We start from the raw sequence: 23,645 nt of genomic DNA on the forward strand, positions 1-23,645 counted from the left end.
ATCCATTGTCCCCATATCGTCCCTTGTAGCTTCCTGTGTCTGGGACTGAACCGAGGACGGAGAATGGCCCTGGGTCCTCTCGCTCACCTTGCACGCACACCTGGCTCGCCCGGCCTCCTTCTGTCCGGCGGTCACCTCCCCACCGCCCCTCCTGCGCTGGGCCGGGGGCCCTTCTCACACGCTTCCTTCTGTAACCCCATAGGGCCACCTGTTTGTCCACAACCCCCTTCACCGCCCTGCCCTCTGCTAGACGTGCTCTGCAGGGACACGGGCTGGAGGCTGGCGACCTCGGGCACTTCTGTTCATCTGTTCATCTGGGAAACCCGATGATGCAGGCACCCATTTCACGGGGTTTTCTGAGGACCAGCCGGGTCTGTGTTGAGGATCAGATGAGTCCAAATCTGCACGCAGGACGCTGCGTGGCACCCAGGGGGGAGCTCGGTGACCTCCGTCCCCTTTCTATTTCAGCGTCACCAGGGTGACCGCCGTCTAGCCTGGCACCCGGCACATAGCAGGTAGTCAATAAAATACTTGCTGGAGACTGAGTCCAGGCTGGGGAAACAACGCCGGGTAGTGGCCCAGGTGGTGGAAGCACCCAGAGAAAAGGGAAGGCTCCCCAGAGAGCGTTTGGAGCTGACCTGGCACCTCGCCAAGCCCCTGGGTTCTGCAATCCCACAGTTAGGGGTGCGCGGCACCCTCGAGGGGAGTCCCCCCGTGGGTTCGACTTCCCTGTCAATGTTTTCTGACAGCTGGTGGGGAGAGGTGCTGGGGGCCCGCGTAAAAGGCTCTGGTCGTGGGAGCTGCAGGTTTCTCGCGCAAGAAAGTGACAGGTGGGTAAAAGAATGACTTGGAGGGGCCGACAGCCCTGTGTCCCCCTGGGGCTCCCGTGACTTAGGAGCTGGGAGCTGGGTGAGTGAGGAGGGGACCCCGGGGCCGACACGGGCAGCGAGATGGCAGAGCCAGGGCTCCGGGTGGAGGGAGGGTCCGGGACGGCCGTCTGGACGCTGAGTCAGTCAGTGTCCCTTGGTGACTCAGGAAGGAGTTCGTGCCCTTGTTAAACTAGCAGCTGTGACCCTGGAAGGGCAGAGCACAGAGGTTTGAGGCCAGAACCTTTGGCCCCTCCGCCAGGTGCAGGGAGGAAGGGAGCAGCAGGTGAGCCGGACGCTGCTATCCTCCAGAAGCTTTGGGAGGTCGGCTCTAGAGGCAGTGGCCCCCGGAGCCATGTCAGGAGGCCTCAGGGACCCCGCTTTTTGGGTTGCCTGATTGCAAGGGATGTAGGACCCACCTAGAGGGAGGCATCGGGGCCGGCTCATATTGAAAACACACGGTTGTCTGAAAACACAAGGTTTTCTTTCGGAGCTCCGAAGAATCCAGGCGGGGGGGGTGGGGATGGCCCTGCCCGCCAGGCCCGGGCCCAGCTCCCACCCCAGGCCTGACTCCGTGGGGCACGCTGGGAGCCGGCCTGCCCGGGAGGCGTGCTCTGGGCCGTCCCTGGAGACCCGGAGAGGGAGTGAGCACGTGACCTCCTGAGCCCTGAGGGTCTTAGCTGCTGTGACCTGGTGAGGATTAAGTCCAGACCCACCGCCTGGGTGTTTGCCTACCCGGGCTCCATCCTGGCGGCATCGCAGAGAAAGGCAGACCGTTTCCTTCCCAAACCCCTGGTTGATCTTGAGAGGTCTGAGCCTCATCCAGCCAGTACCCCTGGGGAGGGTGGGGCTAAGAAGCTTTTTTGTTTTAGGCTCGAGGAGGGAGACGAGTTGGATTGCCCCACGGTGAGGGAAGGGGGCTCAGCCCAAGGGACAGTGCGAGGTGGCAGGAGGCTCCCACAGGCATGGGGACTTGGTGGGCTCTGGGAGTCGTACTCCCACTGGCACCTGCCCGGCCAGATGACGTTTGGCTTCGAAACATAATGTGACGGTTCTACCAAGAGCTGTGGACCCAAGTCACCCATGGGGAGTCCCAGCCCGTGCCCTGAGTTTTCACTGATTTATGCTTGAAATGCTCAAGTCATTTTTTTCTAGCATTTTAAATGTTCTGTGCGTTTCTTTCTTTCTTTCTTTTTTTTTTTTTTATGAAAAACTACAAACACACAGGCATAGACCCAGTGCCCACCCAACTTCTGCAGGTGCCAGCCTATGGATGAACTTGTTCCCACTATGGCCCCTTTGCATCCTTCTCCTCTGTTATCATTTCTTGTATGGACGCTTTTCCAAGTTTTTTAATGTTTGTTTATTTTTAAGACACACACACACACACACACACACACAGAATCCGAAGCAGGCTCCAGGCTGAGCCATCAGCACAGAGCCCGACGCGGGGCTTGAACTCACGAACCGCGACATCATGACCTGAGCCAAAGTCGGCCGCTTAACCGACTGAGCCCCCCAGGGGCCCCGTGTATGTACACTTTCCAACGAGGTCTAATGTCACAGAAAAGTGCACAAGTCGTACATCTACGGTGTGATGAACTTTTGCCTCCTCTGGTACCGTTTTGAAGCCACCTTGTCATATGATTTCATCTGTATATTTCACCCTGAATACACCTTTTTCTTGTGGTGGAAAGCACGTAGCCTTGGACTTACCATCTGAGTCATTCCTAAGTCTGTGGTTCGGTAAGCGTTCGGTGTACTCACGGGCTTGTGCAACAGGTCTCCGGAACTTTCGCATCCTGCAATACTAAAAAGCTCTGTTTCAAATCATTTGAAATGGTTTGAATCATTCAGTCGCTGGAGAGCTGAGCTGTCAAATCTGCAGGGGAAAAGATGTCTGCATTCGTCTGCCTTCCTGGCACATGCCACGAAGCAGGAAAGGGACACGCGGGTCGTGATCGCACAACTGACGCCAGAAAGGCTCTGCAAACAGGAGGTCTGCCACGAGTCACCTGCTCCTGGGGCACACCCCCTTGGACGCACAGTGATTACGGGGTGGACGGCACGTATTAAGTGAGGTCAGGTCACGTCTCCGCAGCAGCCCTTGTGATTATCATCTTTGCACATTCGGTCTCACGGCAGTCTGACAGCACATTCTGGGTCTGAAAAACAAAAAAATGGAGAAAGAGGTTGTTTTCGTGAATTTCTAAAGGAAGCACAGAGGAGCGAGGCACTTTTTGCCGGTTTTCAAATTCAACTGGAAGGTCTGACTCCCCCCACCCTCCCCACCCCATCTGTGCTTAGCTGTGGGAATGGCTGGGGGAGGCGGGGGCGGTGGCTGTAATGCCTCAACCCGATTCTTCCATTATTATTTACATTCTATGTCCTCTCTTTCAAGAATATTTTTTTGACATTTGCCTTCTGGCAGAGCCGGGACCAGTGAGTGGGAGTTGCAGGGAGGTGGACGGGGCTGAACATAAGGAAGAATGTTCTTAGTCAGAGCAGTCCAAAAATGGAATGGCCTGACTCAGAAGGCAGCGTGTCCTCAGCCTGGATGAGGTCCTGGTGAGGTCCCTTCAGGGGAGCGCCACCCGGGGCTGGGAGGGATGTGTGCAGGAGCCAGTGACAACCACCCGGTGTGGGCACCTGAGCACCTACTATGCGCCAGCTCTGTGCCAGGTGCTTCCATGTGGACGGACTCGTTTCATCTGCAAATGGCCCGATGGGACGGGTACAGCTATCACCTAGTACTTCCTCCACTTACAGACGAGGAAGATGAGACACCCAGAGGCTCCAGGACCTGCCCAAGTGGATGTGGCTGGGAAGTGAGGGAGGCAGCCTCAGAGCCAGGCGGGCACGAGTCTTTCAGATGTCCGGGGGTTACATGCCCCGGCTCAGTGACCAGCTGTTGTGTGCTAAAAGGAGCTTGCGAGGCGGTTGAGTCAGCCTAAAACATTCTGGTAGAAGTCAGGAGGGCCGCTAGATCGCAGAGTCAAGGCCCCATCAGTCATCAAGTAACCGACGCCGGGTTTGCTCAGGACAGAGGGCCAGGGGAACGTGTCGCTCCGGGGCCCAGGTTCCCAGCCTTGGCCTCCACTTGGATCTGCCTCCCTTGGGCCCGCCCCCGTCTCTGAACTGGCTCCTTGCTTGTTCCTTCTAGCCTACCCTCCAGTTTCAGGAGTCCATTCCAGACTTTCAAGGCTTTGCCTTGGTCTCCAGCCCAGGACAATGTCTTAGGGACAGCGGCAAGAAGGCGAGCCTTGGAACCCGGGGTTGGGAGCATCTTGGGAATGGCCACCCTTGGGAGAAGTTGTTTGCATTCTCTGCATTTTCCGTAGATGCCTGTTTCGTGAGATTGCGGTGCCGGTCACAAAATGCTAACTCGGGAAATCACAGACGACGGTTGGCCGACTTTCCCACCCGCGGACCGAGGGTCCCACCCCGCGCGTGGCCCTCTGGCATTCCGCCGGTAAGGGTGCCTTCTGCAAAAAGACACATCGCAGCCAAGTCCGAAGAAGAATGTTCTTTCATTTGCCCCGTGGTGGGAATAGTGACCAGGGCTGATGCACCGGGCTGTAGATGGGTCGAGCTAAGCGATTCCTGTGAATAGTGCTCCGAGTCGGAAAACGTGGTACCGCTCAGCTCGGGGGCCCGCTGTTTGTAAAACGAGGAACACCTAGAACATCCCTGAAACTCCTTCTAGCTGTAAAACATTCTGATCCATGATCGAGGGAAAGAGGAAAGCCTCTGGGTGTCTCATTTTCCTCATCTGTAAGATGGAGGAAGTACTAGGTGATAACTGTACCCGGCCCATCGGGCCATTTGCAGATGAAATGTGTCTGTAAAAAACCAAAAAGACTTTATAATGGGCCAAGGAAGCACACAGAAGTACTTGCTTCCTTATTCAGCCCCAAATTGCGGAAAGTTCAGTCTCTAGCAATCACACTGCACATTCTAGTTCCCATATACTTTTATGTCTCGAAGGCTCCCACAAGGGACATTTGCTAATGCCCGACAAGAGATTCCAAACAGGTGAACTGGCCTAGAGGCTGCAACTTTACCCCAGGGGCCTGGCAGTCTTAGGCATTTACGTAACAATTAGCTACGAGTGAAATCTTTCTCGAATGATACCCACGGTTGTGCTTTCCTTGCAACAGTTCTATGAAACAGGTCGAGATCTTTTCTTCTGACTTTGCGCCTGGGAAAACTCGTGGACCAGAAGGTTTAGTTGCTTTTCCAGAAGGTGTCAATAGGGAGAGCAGCTTGGGCCTGGAACTGGCTAGATCCTGGCTAAGTAGACCTTGGGGTCTCTACCACTCGCACCTTTGAGGAGAAGAGAGTCGCCTCTTGCTTTCCGTCAAGTATTTGCCCCAGACTGCTGTACCTGCTATGAGATTGCAGGTTAATGGAGGCCAGACGGGAAGCCTCTGTCTTCTTTTGTTTCAAGAGACCCTGGACCTGTATCCCAGCTTTGTTCGGAGCCAAGGAGGAAATTCCTTCATCGCGAACTTCACTGTCTGAGCCTGAACCAGAAGGAATAACAACATGTGCGATTTTAACCGTTTTCAGCATCTGTTATGACACAATCCGTGAAGCCTTTTGTTAATTTTCCTGACGATTACCTCCCGCTCGTATACTTTCCCCACAGCTGTCTGGCCCTTTTCCTGGGCCAGCCCGACACTCTAAAGTAACAGGATTTCTGAAATCCCAACTGCGCTCCATCGCCAAAGACGACTTTGCTCACTGGGGCCCGGCGAGTTGTTTTAAAACACCGGCCCGTGCCAGGTAACAAGGCAAAGAGCTACGACTCTCTCACAACCGAGGGTAATTCATCAACTTGGAGGGCGCCGGATAGAAACGGCGAGATCCTCAACTTCCTCAAAACCCCGTTCTAGCCCTCCAAAGGAAAAGTCTCAAGTGCAGAAACATATTTGTCACAACGTGGAAATCTCGCGAGCCATCACCGCGGATCCCCGTGTGGATACTAACTTTCTGTCCCAAATTGTAAAATGTATCGGCACGTGCAGTAAGGCGATACCACGGTTTCTTAGAACCCGCGTCCCGCTTTAGGGAGAAGTAAAAGTAAGGCAGGGAATTTTGAGTTTGAGTCTCCTTCTTATGGGTGGAAAACCGTCTGCCACAGATTTGGGTAGAGGGAAAAGGTCCCTGACGTTTGGACGGACCGAGTTCCTCATCCGCAGCCCGGAAGAGGTTTTGCCCAGACGGCGGTGGGGATGTAGTTAGTGTTCCCAAGAACTCCTTGGTGGAGATTTTTACATCTGGGACACGCCTCTCCCAGGTGACCATGTACTTACGTGCTGATCTGGAGGAGGACACGTCAGCCACCGATCCGGAACCTCCTTATGCCGTTTCTAGACCTACTTCTGTGGTATTTTGGAGAACAGTAACTATGTAGGCTCCGCCGTGCACCCCTGGTGTAGCTGCGCGTCACCAGCCCACGGTAGGCTCTGGGGCCAACATGATGTTGGCCTATTTGGGATGCGATGGCACGTGAAGCTTTATGTTTCGATCCACCTCTCCACGAGAAAGCTTTCTAAAGAGAGCAACAGTTATGGCACGTTGTCACAGAGAGGGTCTCAGTAGTTTTTATGTTTCTTTTTTTTTTTTTAATTTTTTTTTTTAATATTTATTTATTTTTGAGACAGGGAGAGACAGAGCATGAACGGAGGAGGGTCAGAGAGAGAGAGGGAGACATAGAATCTGAAACAGGCTCCAGGCTCTGAGCTGTCAGCACAGAGCCCGACGCGGGGCTCAAACTCATGAACCGTGAGATCATGACCTGAGCCGAAGTCGGACGCTTAACCGACTGAGCCACCCAGGCGCCCCTAATTTTTATGTTTCTGATTTGACTTTGCCTTCACCGTCCACCAAGCCCAGGATCCGAGATGCCGTGAAATTTCTCACACGGTAAAGCTGAATCATGGAATGGCACGTCAAACCTAAGTCCTTTTCCATTGTTTTTCCACCACCGAGAATTATTTAAAAAGATCTCTGTGGCCAGGACAGTAGGGATCCTGCACTATCTATCGCAAGGTCAGGAAGAAAATTATTAAGAAGTTCAAGCCCAGGGGCGCCTGGGTGGCTCCGTTGGTTAAGCGCCCAACTCTCGGTTTCCACTCGGGTCATGATCTCGAGGTTCGTGAGTTCAAGCACCATGTCGGGCTCCCTGCTGACAGTGCAGAGCCTGCTTGGGATTCTCTCTCTCTCTCTCTCTCTCTCCCCCCCCCCACTCCCTCTCTCTGCCTTTCCCCCGCTTGCTTTCTCTCTCTCTCTCTCAAAATAAATAAATAAACTTAAAAAAAGTTCGTGATCATGATCACAGAAAAGTAAACCCCATGCACAGGTCCCCTCTGAGCACAGGGCCCTGTGTGTTTCACTGCCACATGACCAGGAAGCAGGACGTGGCCAGAGGTGCAATGGCCCTGGGGGGTGACAGGCTCAGGTCAGGTGGGGATGCCTTGAGTGTCTGCCTTTCTTCCCGAAAGCCTTTGGCTACAGCTTTTCCTGGAGGACCTCCAGCTCCTGTCCATCACAACCCGGGCCGTGACAGATTTGGGGTGGACTCTGTCTCAGCCATCCTTGGTCTGTCTAGCCCCAAGCCCTTGGCCTCTGGCCTCCACGCCACTGCCTCGTATTCATATCCAAGGGGCTTTAAGGCCCCCCACCACGAGGGTGGGTGATCCAGAAGGGCCGCATGGGCAAGAATCGTGGCATCACGGAGCAGGGAGAGTTTCTGTGATCATCAGCTTAGGAGACGTTGGGATACGCTGGGGGCACAGGGTGGCACCCACCTGCCTCCTCCCTGGATCCGCATCACTAACTAGGTTTTGTTCGGTGGAATCTTAAGGATTCTTTGGAGCCAGTGTTGCCTTGGTGGGTGTGAGGTTCTTATCTGCAACCTTGGGAAATCCGAGTTTTCTCTCTTCCAGGTGAGTAAATATATGTTTGGACATATAAGTTTGCAAAGCGAAATACTGTGGGAGGTGTCCATGGCTCAGCATTGCTTTTGGCTATTGGCTTTGGACCAGTGACTACCGACGGGCTGGCAGGATGCAGGTGGGGCGCTTGTGGACTGTGGGTCAGAGGAGGCCCCTGAAAAACTCAGAGCCTGTGCAGGAAAGGCTGGCAACTGGTCCCGTCTCATGGCTCATTAGCCCCGTAGCCAGGCACCCGGAGGTGGGTGGAAAGGAACAGGTGGCTGCCCTTCTGGAAGGTCATAAAACCCCTGCAAAGCATGTGCTTCGTTTTCAGGGACAGTTGCCAAATTCTTGCCCTTGAAATAATTTTCCAGGTCTCTCTGCTAGAAAAAGGCTTAATCTGGAGAATGAAGGAGGGAGGAACCAAGTGAGAATAAACCTTCACGTTTTCCAAAAAAAAAAAAAAAAAAGGAGAGGGATCATTTACAGGAACCTGTTCTAAGGACAGACTCCCCCCCCCCCCCCCCCACACACACATACACAAACCCCCAGTTCTGCAAAGCAAATAATCAGAACCATGACTGAATTCACGGGGGTTTGGTCAGGCACATCCAGATAGCTCAGAGCTCACAGGAACGCGATGTGGACCCAGGGTCACCCATTCCAGCTTTGAGAAAACTATACGGTGTTTACTGGGTTCGTCCCCACACGGCTGGGGACCACAGCAGCCCCCCCCCCCCGCCCCCATGCGGGGATGCGCCCTCTCGACAATCACTTTCCACTAGCCCGTCCCCAGGAGCACCACTCGGGCTCCGCGGTTAATCTGTCGACAGCCAGGGGAACGAACACACTGAGTCATCTGCCTCCTTTTCAACCAAGACGGATTTCTGGGAATGTGAAGAACACTGAAGCGACGTGACATTCCTTAGCTTGTAGCAGGAAGGCAACTCCCCGCTTCCTTTCTAGACGGGTTGCCTCATCTTTCTGAACAGGACGAAACAGATTTCCTTGAAACTTACATGCCTCTGGCAAAGAAAGGCAGGAGAGCCTGGCCCGGCCCCACCCCTCCCTTTGTGGGGCCGCTCGGTTACCCTGCCCCAGAGGAAGGGTGGGCAAGCACTGTCACCTCCGCTGTCCCGCCTTCCCCTGGGTGAGAAAGACGCACACGATGTGCACCCCGTGCCCACCGCGTGCACGGTCACGGGCACTGGTCACAGCACAGTTGCTACACGTGTGCGGGGCATCTAGGGACACATCAGCCTTGGTGAGGGGCATGGCAGCCGGTTCCAGGCTCTGTCCTTTTCAGAATAAGTCACAGGACAGGTAAATGATCACCTTTGGCCCGTGGGTGAACTTGTGTACATCCAAATCCCAGAGGAATGTTATTTATTAACAGTGCCGTTAACAAACAAATATTGTGGGTTTGTGGCGGGAGCCAGGTGGGGGGGACAGGGGTGGTGGGCGCAGAGGTGAGCAGAGAAGGGCATATGTTGTCCCAAAGGGCTCAGCGTTGGGGTGGACTGCACCGTCCACGTCATGAAGTGGAGGGCACACCACGTGTGGGGCTCAGGGGAGGGGAGTAGAATGTTCCAGGAGTGGGTCAGAGGAGACTGATTCTAGAGGCACGTTTGAGCCAGGCTGGGGGCGCTGGGGACCGGTGTCTGTCCCAGCGGTGGGGCCACCGCAGAGAAGTGGGCAAGGGAGAGGACAGACAGACGGAAGATGGACCCAGAGGTGGGCGCTGGAAGCCAGGCTGGGGTGGGGTGCAGGCAGGGTTTGCCCAGGCTGCAAACAGACACGGGACAGTGGAAACCGGCTTAGAACAATTCAGGATTTAGTGGGCGGAGGAATTTGTGACTAGTTTGGTTGGGACCCAATGAAAACCCGACACTGGGGTTGCCTGGGTGGCTCCATCGGTTAAGCATCCGACTCTCGATTTTGCCTCAGGTCACGACCTCGCGGTTTCTGAGTTCGAGGTTGGCATCGGATTCTGCACTGACTGTGTCGAACCTGCTTAGAATTCTCTCTCTCTCTCTCTCTCAAAATAAATAACCTTAAAAAATTTTTTAAAAAGACCGTCAAAAAAGCAGGCAGAGACTTATATATAAAGATGTCTAAAGCAGGAGATTAGAGAAAAACTGGAAATACTTCAATTGTCCCATAACAAGGAATTGAGATAAATTTGGGCTCAGCCATACAGCTAAATTCAACACCAGGTAGCAGCAAAAGGGCTCCTGCAGATTGACAGGAACCTGCGAAGACTATTCATGACGCATTTGTGCACATGGAAAATACACTGCACAACATTACCTACCAACTGATCTCCTTTCGGTAAAAACGCGTTTATGTGAGTACATTCATTAACTACTCAGCTTTTTAGAGAAGGGACAATCCAAAGAATTATTCCATTTTAATTGTGATGAGCGATCACTGGAAGAGTGTGTGCTCAGTGTGTGTGATGGGGAAGAGACCCGACCAATTAGCACTTACGGGGTAAGTAAGAATACACAGCAAAATGCTTTGTGACTTTAATTTTTCTTTTTTTTTTTTTAAATTTTTTTTAACATTTATTTATTTATGAGAGACCAAGAGTGCAAGCAGGGTAGGGGCAAACAGAGAGAGAGACACAAAATTGAAGCAGGCTTCAGGCTCCGAGCTGTCAGCACAGAGCCCGACGCGGGGCTCGAACTGACAGACTGTGAGATCGTGACCTGAGCTGAAGTCGGACGCCCAGCCGACTGAGCCCCCCAGGCGCCCCTAATTTTTCTTTTTAATTAGCTGTGCGTCCTAGGTTACTTGGGGGAGAAATATTTACTTTTCAATAATTTTTAAAATGAAAAGGAAAGAAGCAAGTGTGAAAGTAAGAAAAAGGAAGGAATGTGTGTGTTCAAGGACTCACGGAAGAGAGACCTTCCAGAAGACAGTCAACTGCATCGGCTACTCTGAAAGACCCAACAGGATGAAGACCAAGAGAAAGAAAAGAGGAAGCCACCGATGACCTCGCCTTTCTTTGGGGAAACGTTTATTTATCACCGTTTATCTCCAGCCACCTTTGTCTCTCAGCCCAGACCCACATTTTCCATGGCCTCCTCCTGAACATCATTGCCTTGCTATTCCTTGGCTAGTTCAAGCTTAGCATACCCCAGAGCTCCACCCCTTCACTCCAGCCCCCCCAGCCCCTGATCAGACAGATAGACACCAGACTCATTCACCTGTTTTCTCCATCCTCCTTGGTTACGTCACCATCCACCCTCATCCATTGAGTAGCATTCCAGAATCTTCCCTTCCTCTCCCGGTGCACGTTTAGATGACCCTTTACATATCTCTTTGGCTAATCTCTCCTCTCTAACCTCGAGGCTACAGCCTTAGGCCTTCCTCATCTCTTATCTAGACCAGCTCACCACCACCTTACCCCTGGTCCTCCCACTCTTAACCCGCCCTCCACACCTTCAGAGACTCTGAATGCCTTTGGACCATTTGACTGACACATAACACCCCATTCCCATTCTCCCCAGAAAAAAAGTCTTACTTCTTTAAAATATCGCAAATAATAAGACAGTGAACATCTGTGTCGATACGACTCACTTTAATCATTCAGATTATTTCCTAGAGATAAATTCCCAGGGTTGAAGGCTATGGGATATTGGTATCTATCAACACTTTCACACATCTGAAACTGAACACGAATACACCTCCCACCTGCCCGCCCCCCCTTTCGTCTCCATCTTACGTGTCTTTTTTTAAAAAAACTTAATTTTTGTGCCATGACTCTGCTTGGATTTTTTCTTCTCTTTTAAATCAGGTCCCAGTGATCTTTTTATCGAGACAAATTATTTTGGTTTTAAAGCAGTATGTGTCGAGGCCCCTTCCTCCCCCCTTTCTTTGTGTTTTGGTTTTGCTTTTACACACATACTGCTTCGGGTTAGAAGAACTTTTTTCTAACTGGCAGGCATCTCACGACTTCTGTCATGTGGCAACTTCTCCCCAGGGAACTCTTTTAAAAAGCAGGGCAGGAGTGGGTGGGAAGTTGGGCCTACTTTCTTCCAGGTGCTCCAAGGTGATAGTAAAAGAAAAAAAAAATGAAGAGAAGGCCATCTGTGTTGTGGTGGGCACTTCATTCTCATCAGTCCCAATGAGCTATTTTCTTTCTTTCTTTTTTTTTTTTTTTTTAAGGTTTATTTATTCTTGAGAGACAGAGACAGAGACAATGCAAGCGGGGGAGGGACAGAAAGAGAGAGCGAGAGAGGGAGTCACAGAATCCGAAGCAGGCTCCAGGCTCCGAGCTGTCAGCACAGAGTCCGACAAGGGGCTGGAACTCACAACCGCAGGATCATGACGTGAGCTGAAGTCAGACGCTTAACCGACTGAGCCACGCAGGCGCCCCATCCATTTTTTCTTTCTTTCTTTCCTCCTTTCTTCTTTCTTTCTTTCTTTTTTTCTTTCCTTCTTTCTTTCTTCTTTCTTTCTCTCTTTCTCTCCTTCTCTCTTTCTTTCTTTCTCTCTTTCTTCTTTCTTTCTTTCTTTCCTTCTTTCTTTCTTCTTTCTTTCTCTCTCTTTCTCTCTTTCCTTCTTTCTCTCTTTCCTTCTTTCTTTCTTCTTTCTTTCTTTCTCTCTTTCTTTCTTTCTTTCCTTCTTTCTTTCTTCTTTCTTTCTTTCTTTCTTCTTTCTTTCTTTCTCTCTTTCTTTCTTTCCTTCTTTCTTTCTTCTTTCTTTCTTTCTCTCTTTCTCTCCTTCTTTCTTTCTTTCCTTCTTTCTTTCTTTCTTTCTTCTTTCTTTCTTTCTTTCTCTCTTTCTCTCTTTCTTTCTTTCTTTCTCTCTTTCTTTCTTTCCTTCTTTCTTTCTTTCTTTCTTTCTCTCTTTCTCTCTTTCTTTCTTTCTCTCTTCTTTCTTTCTTCTTTCTTTCTCTCTTTCTCTCTTTCCTTCTTTCTTTCTTCTTTCTTTCTTTCTTTCTTTCCTTCTTTCTTTCTTTCTTTCCTTCTTTCTTTCTTTCTTCTTTCTTTCTTTCTCTCTTTCTCTCTTTCCTTCTTTCTTTCTTTCTTCTTTCTTTCTTTCTTTCTCTCTTTTTCTCTTTCTTTCTTTCTTTCTCTCTTTCTTTCTTTCCTTCTTTCTTTCTCTCTTTCTCTCCTTCTTTCTTTCTTTCTTTCTTTCTCTCTTTCTTTCTTTCCTTCTTTCTTTCTTTCTTCTTTCTTTCTTTCTTTCTCTCTTTCTCTCTTTCTTTCTTTCTTTCTTTCTCTCTTTCTTTCTTTCCTTCTTTCTTTCTTTCTTTCTTTCTCTCTTTCTCTCTTTCTTTCTTTCTCTCTTCTTTCTTTCTTCTTTCTTTCTCTCTTTCTCTCTTTCTTTCTTTCTCTCTTTCTTTCCTTCTTTCTTTCTTCTTTCTTTCTTTCTTTCTTTCCTTCTTTCTTTCTTTCCTTCTTTCTTTCTTTCTTCTTTCTTTCTTTCTTTCTCTCTTTCTCTCTTTCCTTCTTTCTTTCTTTCTCTCTTTCTTTCTTTCTTTCTTTCTCTCTTTCTTTCATAAAGAAAAATTTAGTAGGCAAGGTCTCTGGATCTGGAGATACAGAAGCTCTCCCTTGAATAGTTTGGGGCAGCCTTTGGACTGCCCTGGAATTTGCACAAGGATAAAACAATAGCTGAATAACTGGTTTCCTCTCTTTTTGTGGGATTGATTAGCATTACTCAGGAATCTTATCCAAGGATGTCAGTGCCATGGGTGCTTATAAATGCTAGACTGATCCTACATGCTCTCTTAATTTTGGGCTAGCAGAGAGATTCCAAAAGAACTTGGGTCATTCGTATAGACCACTGGCTTCTAATAGGACTCACCACCTCTAAGTTAAATAGGCATTTTTAGCAATACAAGTTGCCCTCAAATCAGGAATAGTCTGGGAATGTTGCTCGAATGCCTTTATCAACTCCTTTCTGTTTTCCAAGTCTCTGACCTGCTTCCTCATCCGCACAGATGACCCAGAGATGGTAAAGGAATGTCTCCGACTTCGGATACAAACACTCTTGTCCCCTCCTACTTACCTTGTCATCTGCTCAGTAAAGGTTCTTGGAAGGAACTCTGACCCTCATGCCCCAGAGCCTTTGCACATGCTACTGACTCTGTCCATGTGCTCTCCACCCCCACCCCTTCCTTCCTTCCAGTTTCAGTTCCTGTAGTCCCTTCCTCAAAGCCTTCCTTTACTGCTCCCGGTGGGTCAAAGCCCCCCTTGTGGGTCTTCTCCATATACCCTGTGTACCTCTTCTCCCCCGTGTACCTCTCCACATATGTGCCATGTCAGACTTGTGTATTTACTTGTTCACTGTCAGTCTCTTCAACGGGACTGGGTGTGAAGGAAGCAGGGCCAGTGTCCATGATTCTTTCCGGGAATTATTATTACCCAAAGAGTGATGAAGGCCAACGCAATGAGCCCCACCATGAGCGTTATCTGCAAAGCCAAAGACAAGACGTAGCTTTAGAGCACCTGGGAGGTAGGAGGTCACACTGATCACCAGACAGGTCCTGTGTTGTGATTCCTCTATTCCAGGGGTGTAACGACTGAGTATTGATACGTAAGAGAAAAGGAGACGGCAGCTACGTACAGAGAAGCACTCTCAGCAAGGCCTGTGGGCCACCCACGAAACACAGACCCACCACTTCTGGCTCCGTAACCATCACCCCGCTCGAGGCCCCTGTTGGTTCTCCGGAGGAAGACCGTTCAAAGATCTTCTCATCATGTGCCTCGTTTCCACTCTGGCTCTACCAAACCCACCTCCTATGCAGCGGCTGGAACAATCGTCTCACAATCTAAGTAGAATTGCATCACTGCCCCACTCACAGCAGAGTGAGACCTATCTATCTGCCCGTTGGAACGGGCCCCAGCCCCTGGCTATGTCGCCTGCCTTGACTTGCCTTCTTACCTCTCTCCAGCCCCAGCCGCTCCGCCTCCCTGGCTGCTTTTGGGAACCTCAGACACTCCAGCCCTGGGCTCGGTCTTCCGGGCTGCCCCTTCCCTTGTAGAGGTCTCCACTGAATGGTCACCTGCTCAGAGAGGCTTTCCCTGGTCCTCAGGCATGCGCTCGTCCTATTTATTTCATGCCGTTCCTAGCTTTCATCTCGGTCTGTGCTGTTGTTGACTTGCGTGTTGATGTGTTTCCTACCCGTCTCTTCCTCCCAGGACGCACGTTGCAAGAGCCCTCTTAGGACATGCCGATGTGCTCGGTACCTGAACAAGGGAACAGGTTTGCCGCCTGGAAGCACAAACACACTGAATTATCGGGATTGAGTGGCAGAGAAATACAGCATGTTAGGGTTGCCAGGGTTTCAGGACTCATCTGATCCCATGTAATCTTCCTGAGGTGGGCATCCAGACTCTGCCTGACCTCTTACAGGGCTTGAGAGCTACTTATCACACAGTGGACCCAGGGGGATAACCGAGCACTGCCAACGAGGTGACATTATGTCATTTTCACGAGCTCCCTTAAAACTCCCACTCTGCCTGACCACTTAGCATAACATTGATCAAGCCTGTACTTGGGAGATCGTGGAGGGGAGAGACAGACACGCAAAGAAAATAATCTAAGTCCGGGCCCCAAGTGTGAGGACTTTGGTAGAACATTCCTTAGAAGGTCTCCATTCTACCTAAGCCCCTTCCTAGCCGTCTCCATGTTGCTGAGACACCTGTGCAGATTAAAAGGATTGATGTTGGGACAATGGCCATCATAGAGCCTGGCACACACTAAGTGCCCAATAAATGTTTGCCTCGGGTCTCTCACAGAGCAGGTGACTATGGGGGAGGAGGGCACGGGCCTACCTGGCTCAAAACTACATTTCCCAGCCTGCCCGGCAGCCAGTGGGGCTGTCTGACCAAGCTCCTGCCAGTGTCAGCTGGGGTCAGATATGCACTTACTGGTAGGGCCTTAAAACACCAGCGTGGCCCCTCACTTCCCCTTCCCCTTCTCTGGGCCGACAAGCTTGTCAGGGACCCAGCTGCAACCAGTGATGAGTCCAATGTCCTGGAACGGGACAGGAAGGCAAAGAGTGAGACAGGGGAGCTGAGCCTCCTTGCCAGCCACTCGTCCTGGCTGTTGTAGGAAAGGCTGAGAGATCCGTCTCTCAGTTAAGCCTGTGCATCGGAGGCCTATTTGTTACAACAGCCTTGTCCACATCCGTGCTGAGACAATGGGTACGTGAGGGGCTCTGGGAAGTGGAGTCTGCGGGAAGGGAGGAGGGAGGGGGTGGGGGGAGGCCACAGAATTCAAAGGTGAGGGGGATTCTGTTGGAGCGCCCAGCGGAGGGAGGTGGGAGAAGGCGTGGGACAGAGGCCATGACTCCGGTTTTATGACTTGTCTAGTGCACAGCAGTGAGTGGGAGAACGGTATTCGGGCATCACTTCCTGGAAAGCCGTGGACATTCTGGTAGAAGGGGGACCCAGGCTGAAGATTCGGTGACAGCTGACTTCCTGGGAGCCCATGGCCTCCTCCAGAGATAGTCTGCAAAATGACACAGAAAGCTGGACCCTGGAGAGACCCACCTCTGAGAAGTGAGAGACAGAGAGGCAGAGGCAGAGACCAAGAGGCAGAAAGGTCAAGCCCAATGAACCCTGCCAGGCCACCGGACTGGGCATCTCCTGTGAGGTCACTGGGCATCCCCCAAAAGTCTTTCTTTTGTTAGCTCTGCCTTTAATGTCCTTGGCCTTGGTGAAAACACAGCCAAGTATTTAGGGAGAGGGAGACACGATGTCTGCAATTTACTTGCAAATGGTTTGGAAAAAAACATCTATAGAGACAGATGAAGGAAATGCTACCACATGGTCAGGAGAGGGGAATCTGGTCGAAGGCTGGGGGGGTTCTTTGTAACATTCTTGAGGCTTCTTTAAGTTTAAAATGATATAAAGATCTCCTTGTTTTAAAAAGAACACGTTGAGGAGAGAGCAGGGCGCAAGCGGACCGAGCTTCAGAGAGTGTACCCAGGAGGGGGAGGAAAAGGGGGGGGCGGCCCACCCCTGGAGGGTGGGACTTTGTGGAAGATGGGGAGGGGGAGAAGGAGTAGGTGTTTGAGCATATTTTATGGCTGAAACAACTGTCTGGACAGGGAAGGAGAAGGCTGGGATGGAAGGGAGGGGGACCGACAGGGGGAGGGGCAGAGTGGGGGCAGGGAGGGGAAGGGGAGAGGGGAAGAGGGGGAGGGGTGGATGAAAAAGGAGGGAAGGGGGAGAGGGGCCAAAGGGGACAGGGGCCCAAACCCCGTGAAAATTTGGATCAGGCCTGGAGGTCAGCCTTGGGGTGGAGTGGGGCCACTCTTGGGAGAGAGTCTGCCCCCTTGACCATGCCCTCCCCCCTCCCGGAAGAAGCCAGGGCCCTTTTAAGTCGCAGCCCCGCGGTGAGTCATGGCCCCCCCCCCCCAACGTCCCCCTTTCCCCCCTCCCTCCCCTCCACCCCCGCACCACTTCCCAGGCTGCACCCCACTGAGCGCCCCCCCATAGGCCCATCCACCCCCCCTCCCCCAGCAGTGCCCCCCTCCCCTGCCCCGCCTCTCCCCCTCCCTGCAGCGCAGCTGGGGGCCCGCGGCGGGCCCATTCCTTTCCCCTGAGCCAGGCGTCTTCGCGCGGTTATCAAAGTTATTTTTACGCGTTGAGAATTTTTCAAGTGAGCACTTGTGCGGTGGCACCTTCTCCTTGTCGCGCTTGGGCCTTGAAGAAATTCAGCGGCTTATTTATAGCGGGTGTTTATTTTCACTCCGCGCCCGAACTTGAGCCTCCTGTTAAGTGCTCGCAGATCCAGATCGGGAGTGAACCCTGGCTTTCTTGCCACCTGACCCGGTGACAGGGTTTGGTTGACCTTCCAGCAGTGTCTGTGACCTGGGGGCGGGGCGGGAGGGGGGGTGTCCCTGGGGGCCCGGAAAGAAACACGGACCCGAGTTCAATCCTGGGCTTGGTGGAGGGGGGCGGGCGACGAGCGATGTCATGGCTGGCACTTAATTTCTACAAGGCGTCCTCCCCCTGGACCCCCACTCGGGGTGTGGAGCACGCCCACCTTCATCCGCCCTTAGGTGATGTACCCCCCGTGAGGTCAGAGCAATATTCGACTCCGGGAAAGATTTCGCTTTTGAGTCACCCTCAGGCTCAGACTTTCGCATCCACTAAACTTGTCCTGTTTTGGGGGGGCTCAGGGCGACGACAGGGATCCCCACTTGACAGAGACAGAGTCTAGCCGTTTGCTAAGTGGCACCCAGGTAACCCCCAGTAAGGTGGGATGCTGGAACGGGGCCCCACAAGGAGCTGCTCCTTCTGCCTCGGACGTTTGAGGGGCCTCACTGTCCGACCGGGGAAGAAGCCACTTTAGAAACAGAAAAAAAAAAAAAAAAACAACCAAGGTGTGACATAAGAATGGGTTTCAGAGCCACCACTGGCTGGCCCTCTCCGTGTAGTAATCACGGTGACTTACAGAAATTTCCCCGGGGGGTTGCCCAGAGATGACCTGGAGTCCCGGAAGACGGTTCTGGCAAAAAAAAACACCTCTGGACTCGAATCTGAGCGCTCAGATGCCTCCAACCATGTAACCGGCCTGCTTGGGCCTGATGGACACTTTCATGGTAATTTTTGGAGCTCTGGGGCTTGAGGCACAACTCAGAGCTGAATAAACCCCATCTTGGTTCTCTTACGTTTGCCCGGAGCGGCTAGCCGGTCCATTATCTCTGCGCCAGGGTCATTTGAATTTATTTTACATTTATTCCGAAACAAGCCGGATTTGGCTGAAGTCACCCGCATTCAGCTCTAAACTGTAAAACCCCCATTTGCCTAGCAGTTGAGTTCAAAAAGAAAGGATCAGAGTATGATGTGCTTTTGTTTGATTTTGCTCTTACTCTCCAGAAAATGGGTCTGTGGTGGGAGTGGAGGGTTTACAGGCTCATGGTCCCAGGCGGAGATTCTGCGGCTCCTGGGGATGGCTGGGACCCCTGTTTCTGGCTGAGCAGCCGGAGGGGAGGGGGGCAGGGAGGGCGCCCTCTGTGTGTTCTATTTTCGGGGAGAGGGATGATTGGCAAAGGGCAAGAATCTTAAAAGAGAGACTTGAGGCAGAAAAGACTGTCTACACTGCAGGGGTCAAGAGGGCTCCCACTAGGACCACCCTCAGGCTGAACATCTCCAACGCCTTCTGATTCTAGACCTTCCCAGCGTCCTCCTGGGCGACCCCTGGAGCTCGCAGATTGCTAGCTTTGGGGGTTTACTCTTCCCTTCTTAATTTCTACCCTGAAGTAGAATGGCTGCCTCAGTCAGCTGGTTACTTACTAGAAGCTTCCTCTCTGGGGGCTCCTGGTCACGATCAGAGATAGCGACCCATCCTCAAGAGCATAGGCAACACCCATTCTAAAATCTGACTTGAACGTTGGGTTATTTAAAACAATGCTTTCTTCTCTTGGTGTCACTCCTTGATGCTTTCTTAATTTAAAGAGTTATTTATTGGGGCGCCTGGGTGGCTCAGTCAGTCAAGCGTCCGACTCTTGGTTTCGGCTCAGCCCGCGATCTCACAGTTTGTGAGTTCAAGCCCCGCGTCGGGCTCCACGCTGACCCTGTGGAGTCTGCTTGGAATTCTCTCTCTTCCCTTCTCTCTCTGCCCCTCTCTCGCTTGCTCTGTCTCTGTCTCAAAATAAAGACATAAACTTAAAAAACATTTAAGCGTTATTTATTGGTTAGGAAAATTATAAAGCTTCTAAGAGCAAAAAATTACTTTTGATGTTATCGTAAATATAACTCTTGACTTTAACTCTACGGTCTTCTGTGATGTTGCCCATGTATAACGAAATTGATTCCATTTTCTTAGCTTTATACTTCAGGAGATGGGAAGAGTATGTTTAAAATGTAATTTGGGGCGCGCCTGGGTGGCTCAGTCGGTAAAGCATCCGACTCTTGATTTCAGCTCAGGTTATGATCTCATAGTCGTGAGATCAAGTCCGGAGTTGGGCTCCGAGTTGGGCATGGACCCTGCTTAAGTTTCTCTCTCTCCCTCTCCCTCTGCCTCTCCCTTTCTCGCTCTCTCTCAAATAAGTAAAATAAAACAAAATGTAATTTTGTGGAACAGTGGGCTTTTGGGAGGAAACATTCTAAATAGGATGGCTCCCCCTGATCCTGGATGGGGACGAGTGTCAGTCTTAGCTTCCACTGGAATTTATGAATGACTGCAGAAAGTGGCCAGATCCAAAGTTCATCCTCTCTGCCCAAAGCACTAACTATCTTCAGTGTTATGCATAATTCAAGAGAGAAAGGCAGGCCTGGGCATTCGGGCTCAAGCTGGCGAGAGCCCAGGCGTCCTACCCTGGGGCAGAGCAGAGGCACGTTGTGGTGCGGGCGCCTGGGGGCTTCGGGAACCGTCCTCTCCATTCACAGGTGTCCGAAGACCAAGCTTTTTAGGAAAACTACAAATAAGATACTCTTCCTCTTGAATGATTTACCCTCTTCTAAATAATGAGTGACATCAACCATAATCTATTTCAACCTCACTAGTTTAAAGACTATAATCATTTACATGGATGTTGTAAAAAAAAAAAAAAGTTTTGCTGAACAAGAAAAATCAGAGGGAAAACATTTTTTTAAGTTTACTTATTTATTTTGGGAGAGAGAAAGAGAGCAGCTGGAGGAGGGGCAGAGAGAGAAGGGGACAGAGAGAGAGAGAGAGAGAGGGAGAGAGAGAGACTCCCAAGCAGGCTCCACACCATTAGTGTAGAGTCTGATGCGGGACTCGAACTCACAAACCATGAGGTCATGACCTGAGCCGAAGTCGGACGCTTAACCGACTGAGCCACCCAGGTGCCCCCCAGAGAGAAAACATTTAATTTATGTAAGAGAAAAACATACCTGTAGTGATTTTAGCAGCCCTCCTTTGTCTATGAGTACCTTAATGCTGATTGAAATGATCCTTCTCTGTTCCCTAAATAAATCTTCTGTGTCTCCAGGGGGCAAGATTCTATTTTCCTTTCTTTTGGGTTTCTAAGAAGTTTTGAGGGTGACATAACTAAATTTCTTTTAAAATACTGAAGGGGATTATGGGGCTCTTGGGCGGCTCAGTCGGTTAAGTGTCCGACTTTGGCTCAGGTCATGACCTCATGGTTTCGGGGTCCGTGAGTTCGGGCCCCGCGTCAGGCTCTGTGCTGACAGCTCAGAACTTGGGACCTGCTTCGGATTCTGTGTCTCCCCCTCTCGCTCTGCCCCTCCCCCATTTGCACTCTCTCTCTCTCTCTCTTTCTCTCAAAAAATGAGTGAACATTAAAAGCAATGCATACTTTGGCATGAGGATTATTTTGAGCTGAAGGCAAACGAGAAAAAAACGGACTCAGGAAATGCAGTCTGTGCTATTATCTGGCCTCAAGTAGAGCCTATGTTTTCCTTTGAAGATGTTTCCCCCTCCTTCATACCAGGAAGGGAAGAAGGCAAATCACCAGAGATGCGGAGGGTGCCCGACTTGAGTCTGCGTAAACACTTTACTCAGGACCCCTTGTCTTCATTAGTTTCCCCCATATATTTATCTTCCCACGTCCCTTTTCCTTTGTCTAGTCACTTCTCCATAATTTATCCTCTTTGTTAAAATGGTGTCTAAGCTCCCCAAGTTGAACTGCTCCTCTGGGTCTTTCTTCCTTTTCTACGAAGACCTCTGCTCACATGAAAATTAAAATATCGATGGCAAGTCAAGTTTGTATGCCTATTTCCTGTTGATCTGGCTTTTGTCGGCTTAGTTCACAGGCCCAGGCATAGAACCTAAGAGGGAAGAGGAAAGTGTTTTCCTCGCCTACCTACCGTATTTTCTATTGAGATTAATTAAAATGGGTGGTTCTATCATTTAATCGGATCCATAAGATTTTATTACATGATCGGGGCACCTGGGTGGCTCCGTCAGTTAAGCGTCCGACTTCAGCTCAGGTCACGATTTCACAGTTCCCACATCGGGCTCTGTGCAGACAGCTCAGAGCCTGAAGCCTGCTTTAGATTCTGCGTCTCCTCCGTCTGCCCTTCCCCCACTCGGGCTCCGGCTCTTTTTTCTTTCTCTCAAAAAATGAATAAGCAGTAAACGTTTTTGTTTTCAAAAGATTTTATTATATGATAAATAATTTTGGGAAAGAAACATGCAATGGATCACCGTTGCATGGAACTCTTTGAAGATTCTCTCCGGACCTATTTGCATCCATCCCAGAATCCCAAGAATATCCCCTTCCTGAGTTTGGAGATAAACAAGATAAGAGCTCCCGGGGACCTACCGGGTCCGCAGAGATTTGCAAATTTGAAACAAAAGAAATGTGAATGCTTTTTTTTTTTTTTTTTTGCCCTGGAGGGTTTTCCTCCCATTTGCCAGGTGATTCACTGCCCGCCTGCTCTCGCTGGCTGTGCTGATGGGTCATCATTTGCTGAGAGTCGCCAAGCCTTTATTCCTGATCCTGGGTGGGAGAAAATATATGTGTGCGAAGGAAGTGGCTTAAAGCTTCCTCAGGATGGGGTGGGGACGAACTACAGCCTGGGGAAGAGATGTGGTTCAGTTCCGTAGTCAGCCAGGGAGGATCCTCATCACCACCTTGGTCATCACTGATGCCTTTGTCCTCCTCCTCCTCCTCCTCCTCCCCACTGTGTAGTCATGGTACCTGCCTGTATCTGCCATGCCCAGCGCCGAAACGGAGGCTTAACACACATCATCTCACAGCCACGGGCGATCACAGCCGTGGTGGGGATTCCGTACCCATCCGAGACACGGAGACGGCAGTCCCAGGGACACGCGGTGAGCCGTGTGCACCTTTCTGGGTGACAGCAGCAGCAGGTGCAAGCTGGTTAGCAGGTCTAGAGGAAAACAACGCTGTTCAGGATGAGTCTGGTGTCCCCGGCAAGATGAAGGGCTCCCGGATGTAGTCTCTTCCTTCCTTCCTTCAAAAAGATCAGAGCGCCCGCACTGCGTGGGGAGTATGCGTGGGGCTTGGGGTTAGGAGGGCGCATGGGGCAGAGGTGGTCCCGACCTCAGGCTTTGGCTTCTAAGTGGAACCTGCAGTCCAGTAGGAACCGAGGAAGCAAGCAGTCGATTCCCTGTAAAACCCAGGCCAAGATCAAAGAAAGCAGGAGATTGCAGCACGGAAGACGGAAGAAAGCCTAGCTGTGCTGCCTGGGGCTCCGCGGAGAGCCGGCCAAGAGCCGGCCCGGTGTGGCGAGCCTGGGCCTTCCGCGGGGAGCAGCAGTGGGCCACACGTGCTCACGGAACCACAGGGCCGTTCAAGGAGTCAACACCCAAGTCAAGGGTGCGGGTGGGAAAACCCCATAGAGGAAGGAGATCAGGAGGCCCAGGGAGAAACCATGTCTTCCGGAGAAGCAGGCAAGTTCTCTGGGAGAGTGGGATGAGTCACCGGGGTGGGGTACTCTCAGCGAACGGGAGTGGTGGGGTCCACCGGACCTGACGTGGCCACGGGAGATGCGTGGTCGAGTGTTACCCAGCGTGGCTCCCTCAGGAGACTGGGGTCCCTGGCCCCCCACTGAAGGAGGCAGAAGAGAGGTTTCCCAACCTCTGCCGTGGAATGGTTGAAGAAGAAACTGAGGCAGGTGAATGGTTGGCTGCTTGAATTTTGACTTCCTGGGACTTGCATATATATGTCTTAAGATCCCAGAACACAGAGGCTCCTAGCTAGAAGCGGAAGGCACGGGCCGGGGGCGGAATGTGTTTGCCCAAAGACGGGCTGCACGCCAAGCAAGCTTTACGCTGAATATTGCGGAGGCGAGGGAAAAACTCCCAAGAATCTGTGATTTGGGTTGCTGTGGAGGACAGCGGGGTGATGGAGAAAGAACAGGAGACAGGAAGTGCCTGGGGGACAGTGAGGACGGCAGAAATGATACTCGTG

The 23,645-nt window shown here is 51.3% G+C and overlaps 1 long non-coding RNA gene across 7 annotated transcripts in view; it reads left to right on the plus strand.

Annotated features, from left to right (window-relative positions):
• Window positions 1-21,588, plus strand: part of LOC106982207 (uncharacterized) — a 33,504-nt gene extending 11,916 nt beyond the window's left edge. Inside the window, exons 3-5 of one of the 7 annotated variants that reach the window (XR_008291883.1) lie at window positions 4,208-4,338; window positions 5,027-9,130; window positions 14,335-21,584. This is a non-coding gene — a long non-coding RNA (uncharacterized LOC106982207). The other 6 variants (XR_008291881.1, XR_008291885.1, XR_008291886.1 and 3 more) reach the window with 6 other exon arrangements.
• The last annotated feature ends 2,057 nt before the right edge of the window (window positions 21,589-23,645 follow it).

This window comes from Acinonyx jubatus, chromosome C1 (genome assembly GCF_027475565.1).
Source record: "Acinonyx jubatus isolate Ajub_Pintada_27869175 chromosome C1, VMU_Ajub_asm_v1.0, whole genome shotgun sequence".
NCBI lineage: Eukaryota > Metazoa > Chordata > Mammalia > Carnivora > Felidae > Acinonyx > Acinonyx jubatus.